The 23,295-nt window shown below is 41.7% G+C and overlaps 1 long non-coding RNA gene across 1 annotated transcript in view; it reads left to right on the top strand.

The window, feature by feature from the left end:
• The first annotated feature begins 876 nt into the window (after positions 1–876).
• Positions 877–23,295, top strand: part of LOC122235436 — a 35,682-nt gene continuing 13,263 nt past the window's right edge. Inside the window, exon 1 of the long non-coding RNA XR_006213514.1 lies at positions 877–953. This is a non-coding gene — a long non-coding RNA (uncharacterized LOC122235436). The remainder of the gene's footprint in view (positions 954–23,295) is intronic.

The raw sequence follows: 23,295 nt of genomic DNA, 5'->3' as shown, positions 1-23,295 counted from the left end.
CCAACTGTGTTAGGTAAACCAGAAAAACCTTGTCAGGGAAAAAAATGCAGCTGTCAGATCTTCCAACCAAAAAATAAATGGCCAGAAAATACTAACAGTTTTTAAAAAATATGGTTTAAGGGGAAAACAACACCATTACCTCTATGGCTGGTTGGGGTAGAAATTGGCACCATTTGGGATCAAAGCTTTTCCGGAAATTGCTTTAGAAACTCTCTGTTAACTGTTCATAGTCAACACTGTAGCTGAATGAAGGTGCCCACCATAATGGTAAGCATCTTGGCCCATCCCAGGGAAACCCCTGGTGTCACGAAAGAGCTGAACCCCAGCTCTGTGACATCACCAGGAGCTGGGACTTACACTCAGTGGGCAGGTGAGAGAAACACCTGAGCCTCAGTCCTGTCCAGCCCAGAGGAAGGTTAGGGCAGGTCTCTTCCTCTGGGATATGTTCTCAGAAATGACCATTACAGGGTATGAGAAGCATTCCCCACAGAAATGCCAGAAGGCTTAGAGAGAGGAGCTGTTTATGGGTGAAGGAGACACGTGAGATTTGATACAGTCTAGACTCAATGTTCATCAACGATGCCTAGAGTAGGCTCCGAGAAAAGTCTTTACCTCAGATGAGACCACCCATTATGCATCTTTCTCAATGGGGAAACTGGCAGATGTGGATGAAGAGACTGACGCGGGAGGGCAGGAAACAGACTCGCCTTGGTGAATTCTCCCCTTCGCAGACATCATCTCTATACACACAACACTAACTCAAAGGCCTACTGAACTCCAATGTCCTTATTCCCTGTTTCATATCCCCTGACATCCCTTTGCCACTCCAAGACCCCACCTGGATGCCACATTCGATTCACTCCTCATGTTTTCTTAGGTCTCTCTTGGCTGTGACGGTTTCCCCAGACTTCGGTTGGTTTTTGAGCTGGACGGTGTGAACGAGGAGTGCTCAGGTATTTTGTACAGTATCACTCAATCGGGATTCGTGGGAATACTTTTCTCCTGTTTAGCCTGGGGTTGTGGGTTTTCACAAGAAAGACAGAGACAAAGGATCATTTTTGTCACATCCTAACAAGGGCACGTTCTAGTAACATCACAGCACTGTTGGGGTTGAGTATGATTGCCTGACTGGGGTGGTATTGTTGGGATTCTCCACTGGAAAGTTACTTTTTTGTTGTTTACTAAAATATTTGATACATACAGAAATGTGCAAAGAAGGAAGCATAAATTACCTGTAATCATACCATCATTTCCTATTGAGTATATATCCTTTTAGTTATTTCTATAGAGATATATCTGTATCTATCTATCTGTCTATCTATCTATCTATCTATCTATCTATCTATCTATCTATCTATCTCTGTAGCTGTGTTTATATCTGTCGAATATTTTAACTTGTTTTGTTATAACCTATCCTAGAATGCCATCTTAATTTTTTTTTTATTTTTTAAAGTTTATTTATTTTGAGAGAGAGAGCGAGTTGGGGAGTAACAGAGAAGGAGAGAGAGAATCCCAGGCAGGATCCATGCTGTGTACCCAGAGCCCGACTCTGGGCTGGATCCCATGAACCTTGAGATCCAAGAGTTGCAGGCTTAACCAACTGAGCCACCTTGGCACCCCTGGAGTACCATCTTGAAATAGCTGCACTGAAACTCAGCTCCTTTTTATTTTTATCAATTCTCCATTTGGGGCATTTAGTTTCTGGCCATCTCTTCACTGTTAATCAACAGAACTTGGGAGAACACACAATTAAATTTTTGCACACACCAATGATTGTTTGCTTACAGTGTATTTCTAGGAATGGAACTGATTGTCAAAGGATAGTCCTTTATCTAAAGCCTTTGCTATGTATCGCCATATCTCCTTCCAGAATGTTCATAACAACCCATCAGACACACTTATGTGTTCTCATTTCCCATGGGTGCCACCAGGATTTAATGTTAATATATATACTATACACATATGCACACACTATTGGTTCTGTTTTTCTGGAGAATTCTGATCAAAACATCCTCTAAGCTTCCCTTAACCTAACGCTTAGCATGCCTTTAAGTATGCCAAGAAGTAAGCATACCACGGGCAAGACCCACAGAATAAACTAGAATATTTGCCAACTTTGCCTTTTATTTTCCCTGACCGGCTCAGACATCACACTGCCAAGCCGACTTGCAGTGCAGGTGTGACTCATCACCTGTCCCGATGTACTTTCTCAAGTACAACAGACATTGCTGTGAGCTGAGTTGCTCAAGTATGTGGCAATCCATATTTACACTGCACATTAGGAGTTCACTGTCAGTGGAAGCATGACCCCATTGGCTGTCACTGAGGCTTCTTAAAATTACAGAACAGGAGGCCCCTGGGTGGCTCGGTCAGTTGAGCATCCAACCCCTGGTTTCGGCTCAGGTCACGAGCTCTCAGTTTGTGAGTTCGAGCCTTGTGTTGGGCTCTGCGCTGACGACATGGAACCTGCTTGGGATTCTGTCTCTCCTTCTGTCTCTGTCCCTCCCCTGCTCATACTCTTCCCTCTGAAAATAAACAAACAAACTTACAATGACAGAACAGGACTCCCAGAGTGTGGCATACATTGTAATTGTGCCCAGGGCACATGGCGACATAGCAGGAAAATGTGGATATGGGCCTGAAGTCTGAAAATCCCTCCCTCATAAATGAATAATAATAATAATAATAATAATTCATTTTCAAACCCTTTTTTATTGACTGCGTGGACCGTTTTTGCTTTGGAGCTCACTGGAACTCATGAAATCCCATCTTTACAAGGAAAATTCTCAAAAAAAACCCCTTTCTCTTTAATATTTTAGAATTCTTTCATAGGATCTATGGATCTTGAAACAGAATACACAGGGCAATATCCTGAAATTTAGGTAACCCACCCTGGAGATGTCCTATCTCTTTAAATGTTTTTAAATTGCTTTAATTATGGACTCTGGATTTCAAACCGTTGAGAAACTGGAACCCCATCCTCAAAATTGGAGTGTTTTTACCTAAAATATGTATGTAGAAAAGTTTTGAATCAGCATCACACATCAATGAACTCACCTCAGTGAAGCATCTGAATGGCAAAAATAAATTAACATTAATTAGTGCCAACAGCCCATAATCATATTTGTATTTTATTTTTTAATTTTTATTTATTTATTGAGAGAGAGAGAGAGAGACAGAGCGTGAGGGGAGGGGCGGAGAGAGAGAGGGAGACAAATCCCAAAGCAGGTTCCAGGCTCTCAGCTGAGCCTGGCCTAGGGCTCAAACTCACGAACCACGAGCTCATGACCTGAGCTGAAGTCGGTGCTTAACCGACTGAGCCACCCAGGAGCCCCTCATATTTTAAATATAGCTTTTATTTTCCATCCTGATGTCATGGGACATTTGAATTCTCTTTTGAATTCCTGAGCTTCATTTTTTTGTTTTTTTGTTTTTTTTGTTTTTAATTTTTTTTTAACGTTTATTTTTGAGACAGAGAGAGACAGAGCATGAACGGGGGAGGGTCAGAGAGAGAGGGAGACACAGAATCTGAAACAGGCTCCAGGCTCTGAGCAGTCAGCATAGAGCCCAATGCGGGGCTCGAACTCACGGGCCGCGAGATCATGACCTGAGCTGAAGTCGAACGCTTAACCGACTGAGCCACCCAGGCGCCCCAATGTTTTTTTTTTTTTAAACCAAATCAGCTTTTCCCGTTTTTGCCTTCTGTGGAAACTACAGGTGGTGGTGACTAACAATTCTGTACACATCATGCCAGGTGCAGAGAGGAACTCTGGAAAGCAAAGGGAGAAACATAATGTTTAGTACAAGCACCACCCTTAGGGCAGTGTGTGCATTCACATAACCTAAGATGTCTCTGAAACACAGTTTCCTCACTCTCAAAAGGAATACACATTTGACCTGTCGCAAAATTGGAAGATACCAAGAAGATAATGATTATAGAAGGTCTTTGTAAACTGACAAGTGCTTTATAGTTGTGAGACAACATTACTGTTTGTAAACTGAAGCTGACCAGTTCCGGAATGGAGCTTCTCAGCACCATTTACAATGACACTTTTCTTCATATATTTTCAATCGATTCTAAGATTACCAATACTTTCGTATTGCTGCATTCTACTTAAAATTTGTATTTGAGTATCATGGGATCAATCTTCTGTCTGTTTTTCTTTGTGTGTTTATTTTGGAGGAAGCACTAAAATCGAATTTAGGTTTGCTAAATATTAAATTCTACTTGAGGTATTTGGGAGTTCACACTTTACCATTGGCACAAGTTTAAGACCACTTACTATGTAGCATATGGCACATGGCTATACATGTTTCAGAATGAAAGGAAGTATGTAGGTCAAAATTCGAACATAGATCATTAAATCAGTTGTAGTACTTTTCCAACATATACAGAAAATCAAAACAAAACAAACAAACAAACAACAACAAAACAACAACAAAAAAACACCCACAGGAAATCTGCAAAACACCAAGCATTAGCATCTTAGTTAATGGTGAAAGGTTGGATGCTTTCTCCTAAGATAAGGAGCATGACCAGGATTTCTGCTCATAACACTTCTGTTCAACATTGTTTTGAACATTCTAGACTGGCCGGAGAAGGAAATGCAATGGAAGGTATGCAGATAGAAAAAAATTGGAAGTCCAGTTTATTTTGATAAATTCAATAATTTTTTTAAAAAGGTATGCAGATAGGAAAGGCAAAAGGCCATTTTTATTCACAGGTGTCATGATCTTATACATAGAAAATTCTAAGGATGCAAGCTTAATATAAGAAAAATGAATCAAATTTCTATATACTTGCAATGAATAATCCAAAAATGAAATTAAGAAAACAATTCTATTCATAATTCCTTTGAAAATAATAAAATGCTTAGGAATAAATCCTATGAGAGAAGTACAACTTAACTTGAAAAAGAAAAAAAGAGGTGAAAAAAAAAGTAGTACACCTCATACTCTGAAAATTAGAAAACACTGCTGGAAGAAAGTAAAGAGTTGAAAGTGGAAAGGCATCCTGTGTTCACAATCTGGAAGACTTCATCTTGTTATGGTGAATGATACTCACCAAAGCAATCTACAGATTCACCACCATTTCATCAAAACCCCAATGGCCTATTTCAGAAATGGGAAAGTTGATTCTAAAATTCATACGCAATTGTAACACACCATGGTAGCCAAAGCGGTCTTGAAAACGAAGAGGCAAGTTGGAAAACTCACATTTCCGTGCATGGATGAAGTAAAAAAAAACATATGTGGTCCAACCATAGAATGGGCTGTCCACCATGAAAAGAAATGATGTACTGACACCTGCTGTAACATGAGTAGTCTTTGGGAACAGTATGCCATGAGAAGAAGCCAGTCATGAAAGCACATGTTGTGGGACTCCCATTTATATGAAAATGTCTACAGTAAGCAAGTCTTTAGCGACAGTAACTGCATTAGTGGTTGCATGGATTGGAGGGGAGGGGTGGTGAGGAATTGCATGCAAATATACAGGCTGTTTTTGTGAGCTGATGAAAATATCTTTAAATTTATTGTGTGGTTGCGCAATTTTGTGAACATACAAGAAACCATTTAATTGTGTGCTTTTAAATGGGTGCGTTGCATGGTGTGTGAATTGTGACTCCATAAAGCTGTTACCAAAAACCCCCAAAGTTTATAGAATTCAAAGCATTCTATAACTTGAATCCCTTCTTATAATTTGAATGAGTTCTCATAGTGTTGATTTACTTTTCCTCCTGTATCCCAAAGTTCATGCTTAGCTGAATTCTGGGAACTTGGATTTCGTTTACTTCCTAAGGATAAGTGAATCAATTCCTGCCTGGATATGGAGAAAATGTTTATAGTTCCACTTACGGAGTTCTAATAAACAGAACTGATAATCAATTTAATGTGTCTGGAGCAACCATTAATGTCGTGTGCTATGCTGTTGGCTTTTGATGATACCAAATAATTAAATGCACCAACGAAAGCATCCCTTGTTCAAATTCAGGATGGCCTAGGCCAAGAGATACATTTTTTAAAATTTGTTCTTTGATTTCATTTCTAGTATGTGTCTGAATGCAGAAAATATAAATTCATGTGTGGCCAAATCAGTAAATCTGTGTAGTGCCTGGAGTTTCTGTCTTGCTTTGAAAGTTGTCTCCAGTTCATCACTGAATTTCCTGTTCCATTCTGGAATCTCTACCCTCATTTTTAAATTTGTATAATGAATAAAATAAGCACAGGTAAATAGGAATATCTATCTATCTACCTACCTACCTACCTATCTATATCTAATCTATATATCTGTCTTTCTCTCATCTATCTCATCTATCCATGTACCGTCTCTATGTACACACAGACACTGTTTAGAACTACAGTTATATAGGAGCACCTGGGTGGCTCAGTCGGTTAAGCATCCAACTCTTGATTTCAGCTCAGGTCATGATCTCATCATTCGTGAGATCAAGCCCTGCACTGGGCTCAGTGCTGACGGCATGGAGCCTGCTTGAGATTCTCTATCTACCCCTCCCCACCGATGCTCTCTCTGTCTCTCAAAATAAACAAGCATTTAAAAGAAGAATTATATTGTATATACACTTATTTGTGCATGCACGTATATTACCCTCTGATGGCCACATCGCTGTCTCACAGCTTTAAGTGTATTCTCTCTTCCTCGCTCATTTGGGATATTCTCTTTGTCATCCACTAAATTCCCTTCTGTGTGTCAATCTATTTATGGACTCTTTGTCCTGTTGATTGCTCTCTCATTATTGCTGTGCCAATACCAAGTGCCTATGATACATGTAGCTTTATAACCCATCTGTGTATCCGGAGGGGCTGATGCTTCCTCACTACTCAGAGAACCAGCTTTTCTTGTACTCAAAGAAATCCTGTTGGCATTGATATTGAAATTGCTTTCAATTTACAAATTAATTTAGGGAGATTGACATCTTTACAATACGGAGCTCCCTCGCCAAGAAAATAATAACATGTTTTTCCACTTATTTAATTCTTATTTAATATATGTCAATGATGTTTCAACATTTTCTCTAAATATGTTTGTACATGGCTTGTTAGGTTAATTTTGAGGCACTTTATTATTTGCTTATTTGCTAATGTGGGTTATCTGTTAGCTTGTTCTCTAACGTATTATTACTCATGTGTGGGGAAATTATTGAACTTGTGTGTCAATACCATAAATAGCCATTTTACTTCAACATTTTAATGTGTCCATTTTTTTTTCTGGGTCATTCTCTTAGGGTTTAGTTACAAATCTAACCTTTCTGAAGATAAGTCCACCCTCTTGTATCATAGATAGATTATTTTTTTTCTTTCTCCTATGTGTTGCATTAGATAGTAATTCTAGAATAATACCAAGCACTGATATTCTGGACCATCATGAAGGCCAATAAAGAAAATCTCAAACGCTTAGGCAGAAAAGATAACAGAGACAAAACATCAGGGAAAGTGGTGAAGATATAGAAGGAAACAGAAGAAGGAGGGCCAGTGGTTCTACACAAGAGAGAATTTTCATCCTCCACTTTTCTTTGGGGATCTCACGGGAGCCCAACCTGAGTTGAGCAAACCCAGGGAGCTGTGCCTACATCTGTTGACCCACAGCGCAGTAGCATTGACTCAGCCGTCTGGATGGCCTCTCCAGCAGCATCAACTCACCTGGAACAAAACTGCAGCGATGCAGCTTTGGGAGGGCACAGCCCCTCATTCCTCAATGGAGGGCATCAGCCTCCACTCTGCAGGAAAGGAGATACTAGTTCACAGTTAACTTTGACCAAGATTTTTCTGTGCCTCCCTCAACTACCCCACCTGCATGGGATCCCCATCCATACAGGCAGTGAACTTGCTGGGGGCAAAAGAGGTCCACATCATTTTCAGAAGTCTCACAAGAAGAAGGTGATAGTCCATTTCCTTACAACTTAAGAAAAAACCCTCATGGGGGAGGGGAAGGGAAAAAAAAAAAAAGAGGTTAGAGTGGGAGAGAACCAAAGCATAAGAGACTGTTAAAAAACTGAGAATAAACTGAGGGTTGATGGGGGGTGGGAGGGAGGGGAGGGTGGGTGATGGGTATTGAGGAGGGCACCTTTTGGGATGAGCACTGGGTGTTGTATGGAAACCAATTTGACAATAAATTTCATATATTAAAAAAAAAAAGAAAAAAAACAAAAAATAAAATAAAATAAAATACAAAACAAAAAAAAAGAAAAAACCCTCAAATATACAGAATGTTCCAAGTGTAGGGTAAAGAACTATATTTAATTTCCAGAAACATTTGTGAGTCAATGTGGTGACTCTGATGCATCATTAATCCTGAAAATGCCCTACTGGTTTTCTACAAATGGGGAAACTCTTACATCACAATAAGGAAATTATCCTGGATCCATTAAGATGGTCTAATTGCCAGACCTTATTTAACCTTGCCAACTATCACAATTATGTCCTTTAGACATAATTACATTCCATAAAAAATTAAAAATTAAAACAAAATTACATTCTAGAATCACATGAGACATTCGATTGTGTCTTTCATCCGGAGCATTTCCTCGGATTTTCCCTTGACCTTTACAACCTTGATAATTTTGAAATTCACAAGGCCAGTTATTTTTCAGCATGCCCCTCAAATTGGGTTTGTCTGACTGCATGACTCCATTCAAGCTTTGTGTCTTTGGCAGGAATATCCCAGAAGTAATAACATGTTCCCCTTTGATCCTGTCTTGTGGTGAACAACGTTTTTTAGTGCAGTTAACAATGATGGTCACTTGATCATTCCATTAAAGTGACATGTTTTCATGCTTTACTGTAAAGGCACTCATTTGCCCTTTGTAAGTACGTATCATTGGGCAGTTCTTTCAAATTATGAAAATGTCCTATTCCTCATAACATTTTCCTTTGATTTATTTAGATCAATATGGCCTCATGGTTTGTCATTTCACTCAATGGCTTCTAATTCGTTCAAACTGTCCCCAGTTTAACCTGTGTTAGATCCTCCAAATAAGCCTCACTGTCCTTTGACATGATCTCATCATTTGGGCACTTTCTGACACAAGACATTACTAACTCATCTTGTACTTTTCCTGATCCAGCCCAGCCCTGGACTTCCCACCCCCGCCCCCCTGCTTTTTTTTCTTTATCTCAAGGAGCCCTGGTATCTCTTAATAAAGAGTGGTACATAGAAGCCAAAATCTGGGCCCTCAATGTGCTCATTGGACTATTCCCGGGCCCTCTGACTAAACAGAACTAGGGAATATCTGCATACATTTCTATCTACATTCATTTCTTTGGATCTCTGACTGCATCAAAAATCGTGAGTTAAAGATGCCTCTGATTCTATTTCCATACCACAGTCTTCACTGAAACCTTCTCCATTCGTAATTTTAACTCCCTTATCTGACCATGAGAACCTTGGCTCCCCTCGGAACTAACGCACATGCTATTTCTTCTTCCTCCCCATATGTATCCAATTTCCCATAGCTGATCTGGCTTCCTCTCCCCCACACTGGTGCTATCTCTCCTGCTTATACTGGCTCTGACATCTTGTTCTGGAACACTGAAGCTCTCTCCCTGACCTGGCATGGACACCTGTTGTTGTCAGCCCTACCCTATGGATTTAGGATGAACTGTTCAAGAAAGGAATAGAACGTAGAGCACATAGAAGAATTCCAGGCTTGTCTAATATTGGGCTTACCTGTGATGAAGGTATTTAATTCCATTTTTCAAAGCAAGGGAACAGTCATACACTGTATTCGATAAGGTAACCCTGACTGAGGAAATAAACCCACAACTGTATGATGGTTCAAACGCTATAGTACCCTTTCTCACGTGATGTCTGAAACAGGCTATCTTGAGTCACAAATAACTTCTCTAAGAAGTGGTTTAGGCACCAATTGGCGTCCATTGTTTGGTGCCGTAATTTTTCATAGCTAAATTCTGATGCTTCCATGTTTGTGTTCATCCTGGCCAGTGGAGAAAGGAAAGAGAAGGAAACATATAATTAGATTTTTATGCAGAATTGAAAGTCACCCCCACGAATTATGTCCACATTGTATAGCCCAGGACCTCACTCCAAGGCAAGCTGGATGCAGGTTCACAACAGGTCCAAGGAAAGACAAAAGACGTGACAGTTAACCAGTTGCTGCCAGACAGGACATACCACAGTTGAAATGCAAATTAACATATGGGGACTAAATGATGGAAAACTCATGATACTATGAAGGGAACAACCTTATACTATCAACGTGTTAGATGTGTGTGCATGCAACTCTTCACACCCACTCACCATTACCTTGACTGTTACTTCAGCCTTTTTGTGTTTCGTCCTCCAAGAAAAGGGGAACCATCTTTTTTTTAAGCCATGTTCAATCAGCAGACGTGACTCAATGTGATTGTTTCTGTGAAAATGTTCTTATGTTGTTAAAGACAGAGGTTATTTTTTCCCCTCTAGTTTTTGTCAGTTGTTTATGGTGGATTTTAAGGAGAAAGAGTGTAATAAACATCTTTACTCAACCATCTTTGGTCAGTAACTTCAAAAAATGCTTGTTGACAAAAATGTGTAAATAAATTCATTTTGCATAAACCCAAGGACACATTCAAAATAGTATCATCAGACATGGAGATTCCTGGTGGAAGCCACATATCTGGCAGCTCACACCCACTTGTTTGTTGGAAGGAATCTCAGGGTCGAGTGACAAGAAGGATAACTCACATGACCTTGTCCATTTTCTTGCCAATGCAGCTTCCGATGCACGTGATTTTGGAACCAGTATCATCTAGATGGTGTCAAATGTGTAAAAGATAAAAAGAAGAAAGATGTAAATCATGACACTGACCATATTTACTGAATACTCTAAAGTGTGCTGAGAGCTCCACTATCCTGGAGAAAAGGATTAACGGACCTTGTGCTCAAACTTGATTTATCCTAAGACCTTTGGTGTCTCTTGGTAAATATTTCCTTTTCGTAACATTAAAGTCATGATATCTGGCCGATCGATCTTTATTGGTAGGTCTTCCTAGCTGATCAGGAAAAACAAAACCTAGAGTGATAAAACCTCCCATACATTTTAAACTGAACCTGGGGCACCTGAGTGGCTCAGTCAGTTGAGTATCCAACTTCAGTTCAGGTCACGATCTCGCCGTTCCCGAGTTTGAGCCCTCGTCAGGCTCTGTGCTGACAGCTCAGAACCTGGAGCCTGTTTCAAATTCTATGTCTCCCCCTCTCTCTGTCTCTTCTCTGCTCATGTGCTTTCTCTGTCTCTCAAAAATAAACATTTAAAAAAATAAAATAAACTGAACCTGACACTCTGGGTATAACCAGACTCTGCCAGTTGGTATGTCAACATGGAAAAAGTAAGGGTCTTGCCAGAGGTCAAGATAAAATGAAGAGATATGAGGATCAGGAGGAGAAAGACAGAGTTCACTCCTGAGGTCACCCCTAAGTGGATATCAGGTGGACAGCATTTCAACCATGAGCGATGGAAGGTCCCAGACGTCACCTCCACAACCACATTACTCCTGCCTGGGGAGCTCGGGATCACATGGTTGACCACGGGTGCTGCCTTCCGCCCCACATATCTTTTAATATGTGACCCAAGTCACCCCAAGCTTTGCTTCCAGAACTGCCTATGAGCAACAAGTTCCAAAAGAAAACGATTTTAACATTTTCACAATAAATGTTCTCCATGTGTCTGTTTAGTAATTATAAAAATGGGACCAGGGTGTAAAATCTGAGGAATGTTAAAAAATAGTGTAATGTTCTTGCTGTTTGTGGCATAATAACCACATACTGGAAAGACTCTAATTTACTCCATGCGAATTTAAAATGTTCATGGCAGAGAAGAGGACTTCTCAGTTTGCACAGCATAATTCTTCGAGGGGGTGGTGTTGGGAGTGAGACAGGCAGGAATCCATGAGGAAGAACAAGGATTTGGAAGGAACACGATTCTCAGTAGTAAAGGAAGACAGGGAGAATCGAATTGCGTTTGCCATGGGCCTGTGCTAGCACGCTACATGAGGCTACAACTGAAATTAGGTGGATGCCCTCAGCCCCCCCATTACAACCTGGAGGGACACAGGGCTGGGAGGGGCAATGCGGAGTGGCAGGGGGGACTCTCAAAATCAGGGAAACCTCTCAGATCAAGTGCCCTCAAGAGTGCAGCCCAAGCTTTACATGGAGGTGCAAAGTCTGGGTTTTCCAATCAAAATCATGAAATCAGATTCACAGCAGCTCGGAGTAGAATCCGGTGCAAATGTCTGGTGTAACTGGGCACCTCTGCCATCATTCAGTCTCTTTCTTTTCAAAGCAGGACCACTCCTGTCTAGTTTACCACGGACTTGTGAAGATGGAAATGGGCAATATTTGAAAAGCTTCTGATACAGACAGGTCAAGAAGTAGGGGTTCCTCCACCTCTGACAACATGTTGGCTCAAAAGTGCTGATTTGCTTGAAAGCTTTTCTCCCAATGACGAGGCTCTGACTCTACACGCTTTGTGCAAACATCAGGCTTTTATAGATCTTCCCTCACCCAGATCTTCCCTCACTCACAGGGGACATTCTTAAATAATTAATGATACAAGAGATATGCTGAATATTTATTGTTTAGAATGCTCTGAGATAATGTGCTCTGCAATGAAAACAGACTGGTGAGCAAGACATATTTTCCCTGCCTTTTTATAGCTTATAATAGACTGGCAGCATTTTTGTAGGTAATAGAGTCTCAAAAATACATTTGAGGAACACCTAACCCAGAGATCTGGGCACATCCCTTAGGACAATAGGAAAGGCTTCTTGTGAGACATGATGTCTCAGAGGAAAAAGAAAGAATCACAATGGACATGATGGATCTGGGGAGAAGAAAGCATGACCCAGGCAGCAAATATGTGCCAAAGCCTAGGTACAAGGGACCCTCATGCCCCTTTTTCTCTTTTAGGCTTAAAAAACTATATATATTTCTTGTAATTCTGGAAGCCACATGTCCAAGATGAAGATCAGAAGGTCCAATGTCTTCTTTTTCTTATTGAGATACAACTGACATATAACATTAGTTTCACTTGTACACCATCATGATTCGATATTTGTAATGTTACACAATGATCAACCCACTAGTCTGCTTCATATCCATCATCACACATAGTTACAAACCAGCAATTTCCGAATATACAACACAGTAGGATTAACTAGAATCAGCATGCTATACATGCCATACTTTCTAACATAGTTAAGAATATCTAAAGTGTACGGGCGCCTGGGTGGCTCAGTCGGGTGAACGACAGTCCAGCTCAGGTCATGATCTCATGGTTCGTGGGTTCGAGCGCGTCGGGGTCTGTGCTGACAGCTCGGAGCCTGAAACCTGCTTCGGATTCTGTGTCTCCCTCTCTCTTTGCCCCTCCCCTGCTCACGCTCTGCCTCTCTCAAAAATTAAACATGAAAAGAATGAGATCTAAAGTGTGGAGTAGGGGAGGGGTAACAATAGGCAGAGCTGGGAAAGATTGTGTGGAGTTGAGAAACGCCATCCCGAGATGAAGATCTGCTTTACAGTCTGGGGTACCAAAGAGCAAAGTGTGGGGAAATCAACCCAGTAAGCCAATCTCAGATGGCGGAATGAAGGCGAATGAACAGAACACAAATTAATTTTTCACGAGTTGTTTTTTTTTTTTTTTTAATGATGGTAGAGTCTTACTTTCAACTCCAAAGAACAGTTGGAACTTGGGAAAACAAAGACCACTGCAGGGAAAACAGTATTGAAACCATCATCGAAAGAATTTTCCTAAAGCCGAGGAAATAATTGAGTTTGGTGACCCAGAGGGCTTGCCAAGAACTTCATGGAAGAGAAAAGAATCACATACAGGCATTCGAGCAGGAAATATAAGTGACCTAAAAAAATGGAAGAAAAAAATAGATTATCCTCAGGGGGTTTTCCACAACAAATGCCATAAGATGATTTAAAAATAATGCAGAGGAGGGGCGCCTGGGTAGCTCAGTGAGTTAAGTGTCCAACTTCAGCTCAGGTCATGATCTCACAGTTTGTGGGTTTGAGCCCCACATCAGGCTCTGTGCTATCAGTTCAGAGCCTGGAGCCTGCTTCAGATTCAGTGTCTCCCTCTCTCTGCTCCTCCCCCACTCGTGTTCTGCCTGTCAAAAATTAACATTGAAAGAAAAAAATTTAAATAATAACGCAGAGCCTTTAAGGGAAATGGTTGACGGACAACAGTGGTAGTCTTAGTTCATTTGTGAAAATAAAAACAAAGTCAATAGCGGTTAGCCTGGTAACAACCTGATGTTTGATGTCTGGGTCTGGTTTCCCTTCTGGTCTGTCAGTGCCTTGAAAGGAAATGATCTTTATTTACTTATGTTTTCACATCCATCCATCCATTCATTTTAGCCAGAGCATGTGAGCAGGGTGAGGGGCAGAGGGAGAGAGAATCCCAAGCAGGCTCCACACTCAGCACAGAGCCCGACTTGGGGCTTGATCCCCAACCCTGGGATCACGACCTGAGCTGAAATTAAGAAAAAGGACCAACAATGTAAATGCCTCCTGTTGGTAAAGGTTTAAATAAATGACATTGCATCAAGTCAGTGGACCACTATGTATCAGAAACCAACGTGGTGAGAAGCACATACAAATTTAGAAAATGTAATATACTCTATTGAGGATTAAATAAATTGGATATAAATATCACAATACATACAATGCACTTGAAAAAAGGTGGGAGGAAATGTAGACAAATATTAGTAATTCTGTTTAGGGGGATTTACTATGATGCTATTTTTTCTCCTAATTATCTGAAATGCAAAGCTTTCTATATTTAGCCTGTGTTCGTATAATACACAAACCCAAAATTCAGTATCTGATTTTTTTAATGTTTGATGCATCAGCAGTTAACAGATATTGACTCAAATAAGCTTAAAAATAAACATTGTTTGGGGCGCCTGGGTGGCTCAGCTGGTTAAGCATCCGACGCTTGGTTTCGGCTCAGGTCATGATCTTGCAGTTTGTGAGTTCCAGCCCGACGTCAGGCTCTGCGCTGACAGCTCGGAGCCTGCTTGGGATTCCCTCTCTCTCTGCTCCTTCCCCGCCTGATTCCTCCCTCTCTCAAAAATAAACAAAAAATTAAAAATAAACATCATTTCCTGGAGCACTGGGGGGGCTCAGTCAGTTGAGCATCTGACTCTTAATTTCAGCTCAGGTTGTGATCCCAGGGTTGGGGATCAAGCCCCAAGTCGGGCTCTGTGCTGAGTGTGGAGCCTGCTTGGGATTCTCTCTCCCTCTGCCCCTCACCCTGCTCACGTGCTCTGGCTAAAATGAATGGATGGATGGATGTGAAAACATAAGTAAATAAAGATCATTTCCTTTCAAGGCACTGACAGACCAGAAGGGAAACCAGACCCAGACATCAAACATCAGGTTGTTACCAGGCTAACTGCGTGGAGGTCTGCTGGCTCCTTCCTCATTTTTACTGTCCTGGCCCCTTTCATTCTATCCCATGTCTGCTCCTTGCTTCCCCAGGTACCAGCTCCTTTCTTTTCCCTCCTCTCTTTCCCCTTCTCTACTTCATATCCGCTGCTGCTCACCTGTCACTCAGGGCTTCCTCCTCCTCACTGTCCTTCTGCATTCCTGCAGACTCAGCTCTCCCACTTGGAGACATCACCTCCTAAGAGTTATTTACCTGAGGTTTCTGGAAGGAGCATATTAGTAGCGTGTTTGATCCCTGTGCACCCCAGCGCACGCCTGACCTGTCCAGCCTCTCCTTCTTGATCAGATTCTCTGCACAGGTCCAGTCAACAGTATTCAGGGCATGAAAACAAGACCCTCCACAAAATCTCCTTCAACAAGGGACAGAAGCAGGGCAGTGAACAAGGCAGTCACCGTAATTGAAAATCAATAGATAAAACCATTGACCATTTCAATCATAGACAGTTAATTGCTAGTACTCAGCATGAATCACCCTCTCACTGTCTAAAGGCTGGCACTGAGGAGGATGAAAACAGATCCTTGCTTCAAAGAACATCCAGTTCCTTTGAGCCACCTTGTTATATTCCTTGAAACCACTGAACGTTTTTTTAAAAGCATATGTTTATTAGATCCATCCGTTGCTGAAAATAACTGTAATCCTCCTCTTCGTTGAGTCATGTGCCATGTGCTTTTTACCCACTTAAGAACTAACACACTTAGGGGGCATTATTATTATCATGGCCAAGTCATGGCTACAACTCAGGCTTGGTTAACTTCCAAAGCATGGCCCCTCCATGCCTTCCCCAATGCGATGCATCATGGCATGTAACATCCACACATCAACATCAAAGACAAACTAGACAAACAGGACTCTCCCCAACTTTCCATGCACTCCTGATAATAGGAAACAAATTTGCCGATGTCTTTCCTAGAATTGTAAAACTCGTGTCCACTGTAGAGACAGAGAAACCATGGAGCCTAAGTGTGAGTTATGGGTGTGGGCAGAGCATTAATTAGTCACATCAATATGGGCATAAGTCCCTCTCCATATCTTTGTCTGGTCCTGATGGTGCTCATAAAAAGGCAGTGTGGACTGTAAGCCCATGTGGTTGTCCTACCACCGTATTATCTTCGCTCTTTCTTCCTAATTCCCTACATGTCTATAATTACCTGCTAAGACCATTGATCCAAACCCAGTGCACACACATACTGTAGGAAACTGGAGAAAATTCTGCCAATAATTTAGGTGAAACAAAAAGTCTGCCAGCAATAGAAATTTCACATGTGGACTGTGACATGTTCTATTTTGAATTAAGGAAAATAAAACACCCATACAGTTGTGGAGTCTTCTACGTGTGACTTAGATCCATTGTAAACTGTTCTCTTTAATGCAAAGTACCAGGTTCTGCAATGACGAAGAAGAGCATGAGAAAACACCTCCGTTCTAAAACCTCATCTATCGCTTACAATAGCGCAAACTCGAGAGCGTTTAATCAGCATTCTGAGTCTAATTTTCTCTGTAACAGCATCTGAAAAATAACACTGCGTTTGGTCCTGCTAACCTGTCCACTTGTGATGAAATAGAAAAGATTTTAATGAAAAATGTCATCAGAGAAATGCAAATTGAAACAGCAGTGAGATAGCACTGTGCGTGCGCTAGAATGGCCAAAGTCCAGAACAAAGACCAATGCGAAATGCTGACCAGGAAGTGGGGCAGCACCAAGGCTCATCCACCGCTGGGCGGAATGCAGGATGGTGCGGCCCCTTTGGTGGTTGCTTCAAAAGTGAAACGTACTACTGTTCCACTACGACCCAGGCATCGTGTTCCTGAGTACTTACCACAAAGAGCTGACAACGTATGTCCACCCCAAAACCCGCTCATGGGTAGCTGTACAGCAGCTTTATTCGTCATTGCACACACTTGGACACAACCAGGGTGTCCTTCAATAGGTGGCTGGATAAATAAACTGTGGTCTATCCAGACAATGGAATTATTCACACTAAAAATGAAATGAGCTCTCAAGCTGTGAAGAGATACGAAGGAACATCAAGTTCACATTTCTCAGTGAAAGAGACGGGTCTGAAAAGCCTACATAGTCTATGATTCCAGCTCGATGATACTCTGGAGAAGGCGAAACTATGGCGATAGTAAAAAGATCAGGAGTTGCCAGGGGTTGGGGAGGAGGTAATGATGAATTAGCAGAACACAGAGGATTTTCAGGGCAGTGAAATTAGGCTGTGCAATTCTGTAACGGTGGGCACGGGCCATTACACGTTTCTCCAGAACTGTAGAACATACACCACCAAGAGTGAGCCCTAATATGAAGTATGCACTCTGGGAAATAATGATGTGTCAATATAGGTTCGTCAGTTACAACAAATGCCTCACTCTAGCGTGGGTGTTGATAACGGGGGAGGCTGATGTGTGGGTGGGTGCAGGAGGTATATGGAAAACCTCTGCACCTCCCTCTCAGTTTTTCTATGAACCTAAAACTGTTCCCAAAATTAAATCTTTTAAAATACAGATTTCAGGTGATTTCGGAAACACAATATAAAAGCTAGCTCTCACTAATAAGTCAAAGCACAACCACATCATGGTACAAGAAGAGAGGTTGTGTTGCTATGTTGCATACTCGATGCCTGCAATATTATTGTGTTTCCCATCCAACTTAGATATTTATTGCATAAAAATAACCTTCTTGGTGCAAGTCCCTGGAATACCATAAGGCACCGAGCGACCTCACACAGATTATTTTCACTCAGCCTATTCCTTAAAGTACACCTGATTTTATTTTTTTTTTGTCCTGAAAGGTTGCCTAATCAAGCACAATTGTTGCCTGTTCCAAGCCATTGGCAATTACTTAAATAAACCAAATCCTGGAAAGGTTCTGTGTAAGGAAGTTAATACTAATATAAATGCCACCGAACGGAAGGAAAGGCATTTAATTAGGAAGTTCCAATTTAAGCATAGGGATTACAGGTGATTCTTACCCCCCAGTACCAGTTTCTGTCTCACTGCCCATGGCCGTGTCCTGCAGGGAATTTTCATACGTCTGTCTTCTTTACTCACTACTTCAAGCCTCCAGTGAACAAGGCCCACTCTCCTTTGCTCCCCACACCTCCAAAAAAAAACTAGTATGTGTGGCATGACAGTCAAAATATCAAACCACTCCTTTTTCTTCCACATCTCCTGAGGTTGTCTGAAGCTGCAAAGAATGCCGCTTCTACTCTTACAAGGAGAAAGAGAAGGATAACCTACAGAAATCTGAACTTGCTTTGAGCCCTCCGATGTGGTTAAGACCTTCCAATGAGGGATGAGATATGCCACCTCCATTACCTATCTCAGCGTGGAGGGGAGAGCCATCCTTCACTCTGGAAAGTGTAGGCCGGGAGAAATCATTTTTCCTCTACCTTTCTAGGTTCTTGGCTGAGAACTGCCTGCAATAACAGAAGAACAGGACAAGGGGATGGTCGTTAGGTAGATTTAAGTCACTGTCTTCCCCATTGATACGAGTTTCTAGAGATTCAGCCATCCCTCTCTTTCTGGCACAGACAAGGGGACACCCTTGCAAACGGAAATTTCCCTTTTAAACGTAAAAAGGTAAATTTCTACTAGGTTTGTGGAGCTTCTTATATGTCTGCAGCTCCTCAAAATGAATCGGCTCAAAATAACCTTTATGCCCAAGAGGGATATTTTGGTGTCATATTCCTCTCCCCTTCATAATGCTGATGAGGAAAACTTTCCTCTGCCCTTCAGGGTCCTTACAGCTGGATGAAAAGTCAAATTGACATGAGACCCATTAACAGGAGAACATCAAATTCAGTTTTGTACCTACAGGGATTTGGAAATTCCAAAGACAGGCAGTGGGAGGCTTATGTGACCTGAACAAGAGGGGTAGGGGTCTGAGGATACCAAGAGGAACAAGGCCATTAGCAGGAAGGTGACAGGATGTGTGTGGAAAACAAAGGTTGCTCTAAGTGTCTTAGGTAAAGAAGAAGCTCTTATTAATACCTCTCTTCTTAGTGCAGGCTCTCCTTTCCAGTGTAAATTTAGACACTTGAGGAGGAGGTAAAGAGTTTTCCTGAATCTGCTCCATTTCGATTGCTTTTAACTCAAAATACTGTTCATGCCAAGATGGCCCATCTTGAGGCAGCCTGTCATTGGCCCCCTACAATAAGCAAGACAAAATCTGCTGAAATATTAACCAACTTTTATAGCTCAACTGAGGGCTAGTGTGCCAATCTGGAACAACCCCACACCCTCTAAGGTGAAGGTTTGAAAGACTGAAATGTCATGGATGTCCTAGCTAGCTCATCCATTCAGGTAGTCTCTTACTTCATAGGCCTTCACCAGACTATCTACAACTTTCTAAATGACACCAAACAGAGAGCAAGACAAATAATTCCTGTCCAAAGCAATGCAAATTAGGTCCCGTGGAAAAAAGTTGCTTTTCACCTTTTGCCAGTGCGATGTTCTTTCCACACATCAACTTTGCTTGGCTGCACAATGGGAAACCAGTACATGAGTTGGTCAGTTTTATATCCATTTGTAAATTCATTTCAGTGTTCCTTATCAGACCGTAAATGCTCAAACCAACCATAGATCTTACCAATTCCCTCTTTAATAAGTTAAAATATTCAGTACATGTTTACTTTATAGCTTAATGAGCATCTTGGGTTTACATTTTTAGTTTTATGCTTAGGACCCCAGGCACAAGGAGAGTCTACACTTACTCACAAGCTCTCAGGTGGTCTTCCTGTTTCTCAAGAGAGAGGCTGGAAGCAGAGTGGGACGTGAGACAGACTCCACCTCAGTGGTACAGGTGTGATGGGGTTGACCAACACCTGCCAGGGGAAAAGCACAAAGACCCACCACCTTCCCTGAATTCTCTTCTCACAGGGAACAAAATCTTCAATGTCTGGTCAAAGGTACGGCAAGTGACATCACTCCCAGGGCCCAGGCACAGACACTTTGCAGCTGGGTCAAGCATAGCAGACAAATCCTCTAATCCTAAGGGAGGGGCAGAAAATTCTGTTGGCCCCCAGATCCTATACTGGTGACAAGCAGAACTCTGCTACCTCCAGAGAAAGGGCATAAACTCCCTCCCACCCGAGACCAACCGTAGAGGCCAACCCAAGTTTCACTGACAGAGAAGGGAGGCCAGGGATGCTGAGAAGGTCCCATCTCTAAACCCTGGGAATACAAGAGCAAGCTAAATCTGACATTAGATGAGGAGGACAGAACACTGCACCCCTTTCCCCCACACCCTCCCCATCCTTGACATCAGGCTAGCATCGATGAACAAGGAACATCCATGCACTTCTGGGGAAATGAAAGAGCGTGAAGACACTCACTCTGCCTGGGGAAGGTGGGTGGGGGAAACCAAAAGCAGAAACCAAGAGGAAACACTCTAGCGTCTCACATCCAGCCCTAAGTACAAGTAACAGCCCCGCCCCCACTACTGGACACATGAGAAGCCAGTGGTGTCCCAAAGATCACCCAAACACAGCTCCATTCATTCCCAACATTACAGCCAGAAATACTATTTATTTCATTTTTTACCACGTCTTTTGCAGGCAACTCACTCTTAGAAGACCCACCCCCATCACCGACTTGGTTTTACGCTCTGCTCTCAACCATCTTGAAATTCACAATAAGTTGAGATCAAGGGGCCCCAAGTTTTTATTTTGTACTGATCCCTGAATATGATGAAGGTGGTCCTGACTTCTGTTATTCTGCCCGTGGGAGGCAGCTTTCCACAAATTCAAGCACATGTTTCCATACTGCGGTTCAGGAAACCCTGAGTGTCTCAGGACCCTTTCCAAAGGTCCTTGGGCCAAAACTGCACTCATGATAATTCTCAGACACTGTTGCCTTTCCTCCTCTCTCATTCCCTCACTGATTTGCAGTAACATTTTCCAGAAACTACATGACAGGTGATATTATAACAGACTGAATGCAGAACCCAATCTGAGAATCCAGCTGCCTTTTTATGAAGCTCACTGAGGAGATTTGCTCAGATACATAACAATGGGACCCTAATCACTATTTTTTTTAAATACAGTCATTTTTAATAAAAGATGTTATTTATACTAGCATGCAAAGGGCTTATTACATTAAATATAAATTTAATATAGTAATAAGTAAATACTTCAAATGTTTCTCCATTTTCATTTCCACTTTTGCCAGATAACGATAGATAGAACCCAGACTAAAAATGTTCTTTGAGGTCCTGGATCATTTTTCAAAAGGCAGAGTGATCCCCCAGATAAAAAATGTTGAAGACTGTTGAGTTAGAGCACGCTGCCTCCTCCCTGCTCCCTAAAATAAAAATTTCGGAAAGGTTAAATGGGCTCGGTGAGCTGATTTGTGTTGACTTGAGAATCCAATGATGAACCCTGACCTGACCTTGAGGGAGACCGACTTCCCTTCTTCCCTACAGATACTCTGTCATTTCTAAATCTCAGAGTCACAACTTTCATGTTGTGGAGTTTTCAGAATATTTAGCTGTTTCTCCTCTGTATTTTTGGAAACGGTGGGTGACGATGGTAACACATCCAGAGAAAACACCTCATGAGCTGAAATGTGTGTACCCCGAGGGAAAGCAGACAGGACTTTGTGTGCGTACATGTGTGCAATCGGGTGCACAAACCTGTATAATAAATAGTAAGATAATTACAGGTATAGGATCGGTAAATCCTATGACAATACTACCTTCACTGAGTGTTAGTGAGTGCAATTAATGTTCCTTCTCCTTTATGCAAACATGTCCCTGGTCAAGTGGCTCCAGGCGACTTTTCTCTACAAGAACTTCCTATACTGCAATGTGCAGGTGACACATGGGGAGGGGTGGGGGGGGGGGGCTTATCACTCTGAAGTGTCCGATTGAGCAAGTTTAGGATGGGGTGGACCTTCTGCATTTTTAGCAAGCTTCCGGACAAGGCTGATGTTGCAGCCCATGGAGGAGGCTTTGAGTAGCAAGATGAACACAACCATGTGGGTCTCTGGTATGTGTGGGTACACGTGCTCCCGGGAAGAGAAAGTGGGGCGGACGAGCTCCTAGCTCCTTTATGACACACACAGACGCTGGCATAGTAATACGTATTTGGGGCTTTGGTGTCTTAGGTATATTTACCTTGGAAAGGGCATTTTGCCTACATTGTAAAACCTTCTGTATTTTCATGTTGGTCGTTAAGGAAAATAGAGCACAATCTTGTTATACTCAATACTATAAGGCCTGCCTCACAGGAATTCACTCAAACTCCATAAAATTTTCCATTATGTCCAGAAAATTTCCTCTAAGCAAGTCCACGTTTCATCTCAGTGCCAGGAACATGGGATTCAGGTGTCTGCAGTGCAAAATAAACAGGCCAAATGAATTTGAATGGCCACACGAGAAAATCGTTTTCGTCCATGTTTGTATGACTGATTAAAACATGGTTCTATTTTATAAAACATAAAAATTAAATATGGATGGTCTCTGAAGAGAGCAGTTTACATCTAATTTTTAAAGATAAACCTTTTAATGATTTACATTTTCCTTTCCTATCTAAGCACCAAAAGATTTGATTAAAATTTTATCTACTTTGCTATCTGCCATTTTATGCAATTACTATCCCCTTGGATGGTTTTCTTTTTATTATTCTTTAAAGAAAAACTGCAAAGATAATACACGGATAAATTTGAAGGATTTTACAGCCAGGCAATTTTCTCAGTTTTACAACAATTACACTTTTACAAAATTCCGAGTCAGAAAATCCGAAGCTGGGTTCTTAAGGAGGAATGTTCCATGGTAGGGCAGGCGCTGCCTGTCTCTGACGATTGCATTGGCACGTCTATCGCAGTATGC

Source organism: Panthera tigris, chromosome X, assembly GCF_018350195.1.
Source record: "Panthera tigris isolate Pti1 chromosome X, P.tigris_Pti1_mat1.1, whole genome shotgun sequence".
Lineage (NCBI taxonomy): Eukaryota > Metazoa > Chordata > Mammalia > Carnivora > Felidae > Panthera > Panthera tigris.
Note: the sequence above shows the minus strand (reverse complement) of the source record. Positions and strands in the feature narration are given on the sequence as shown.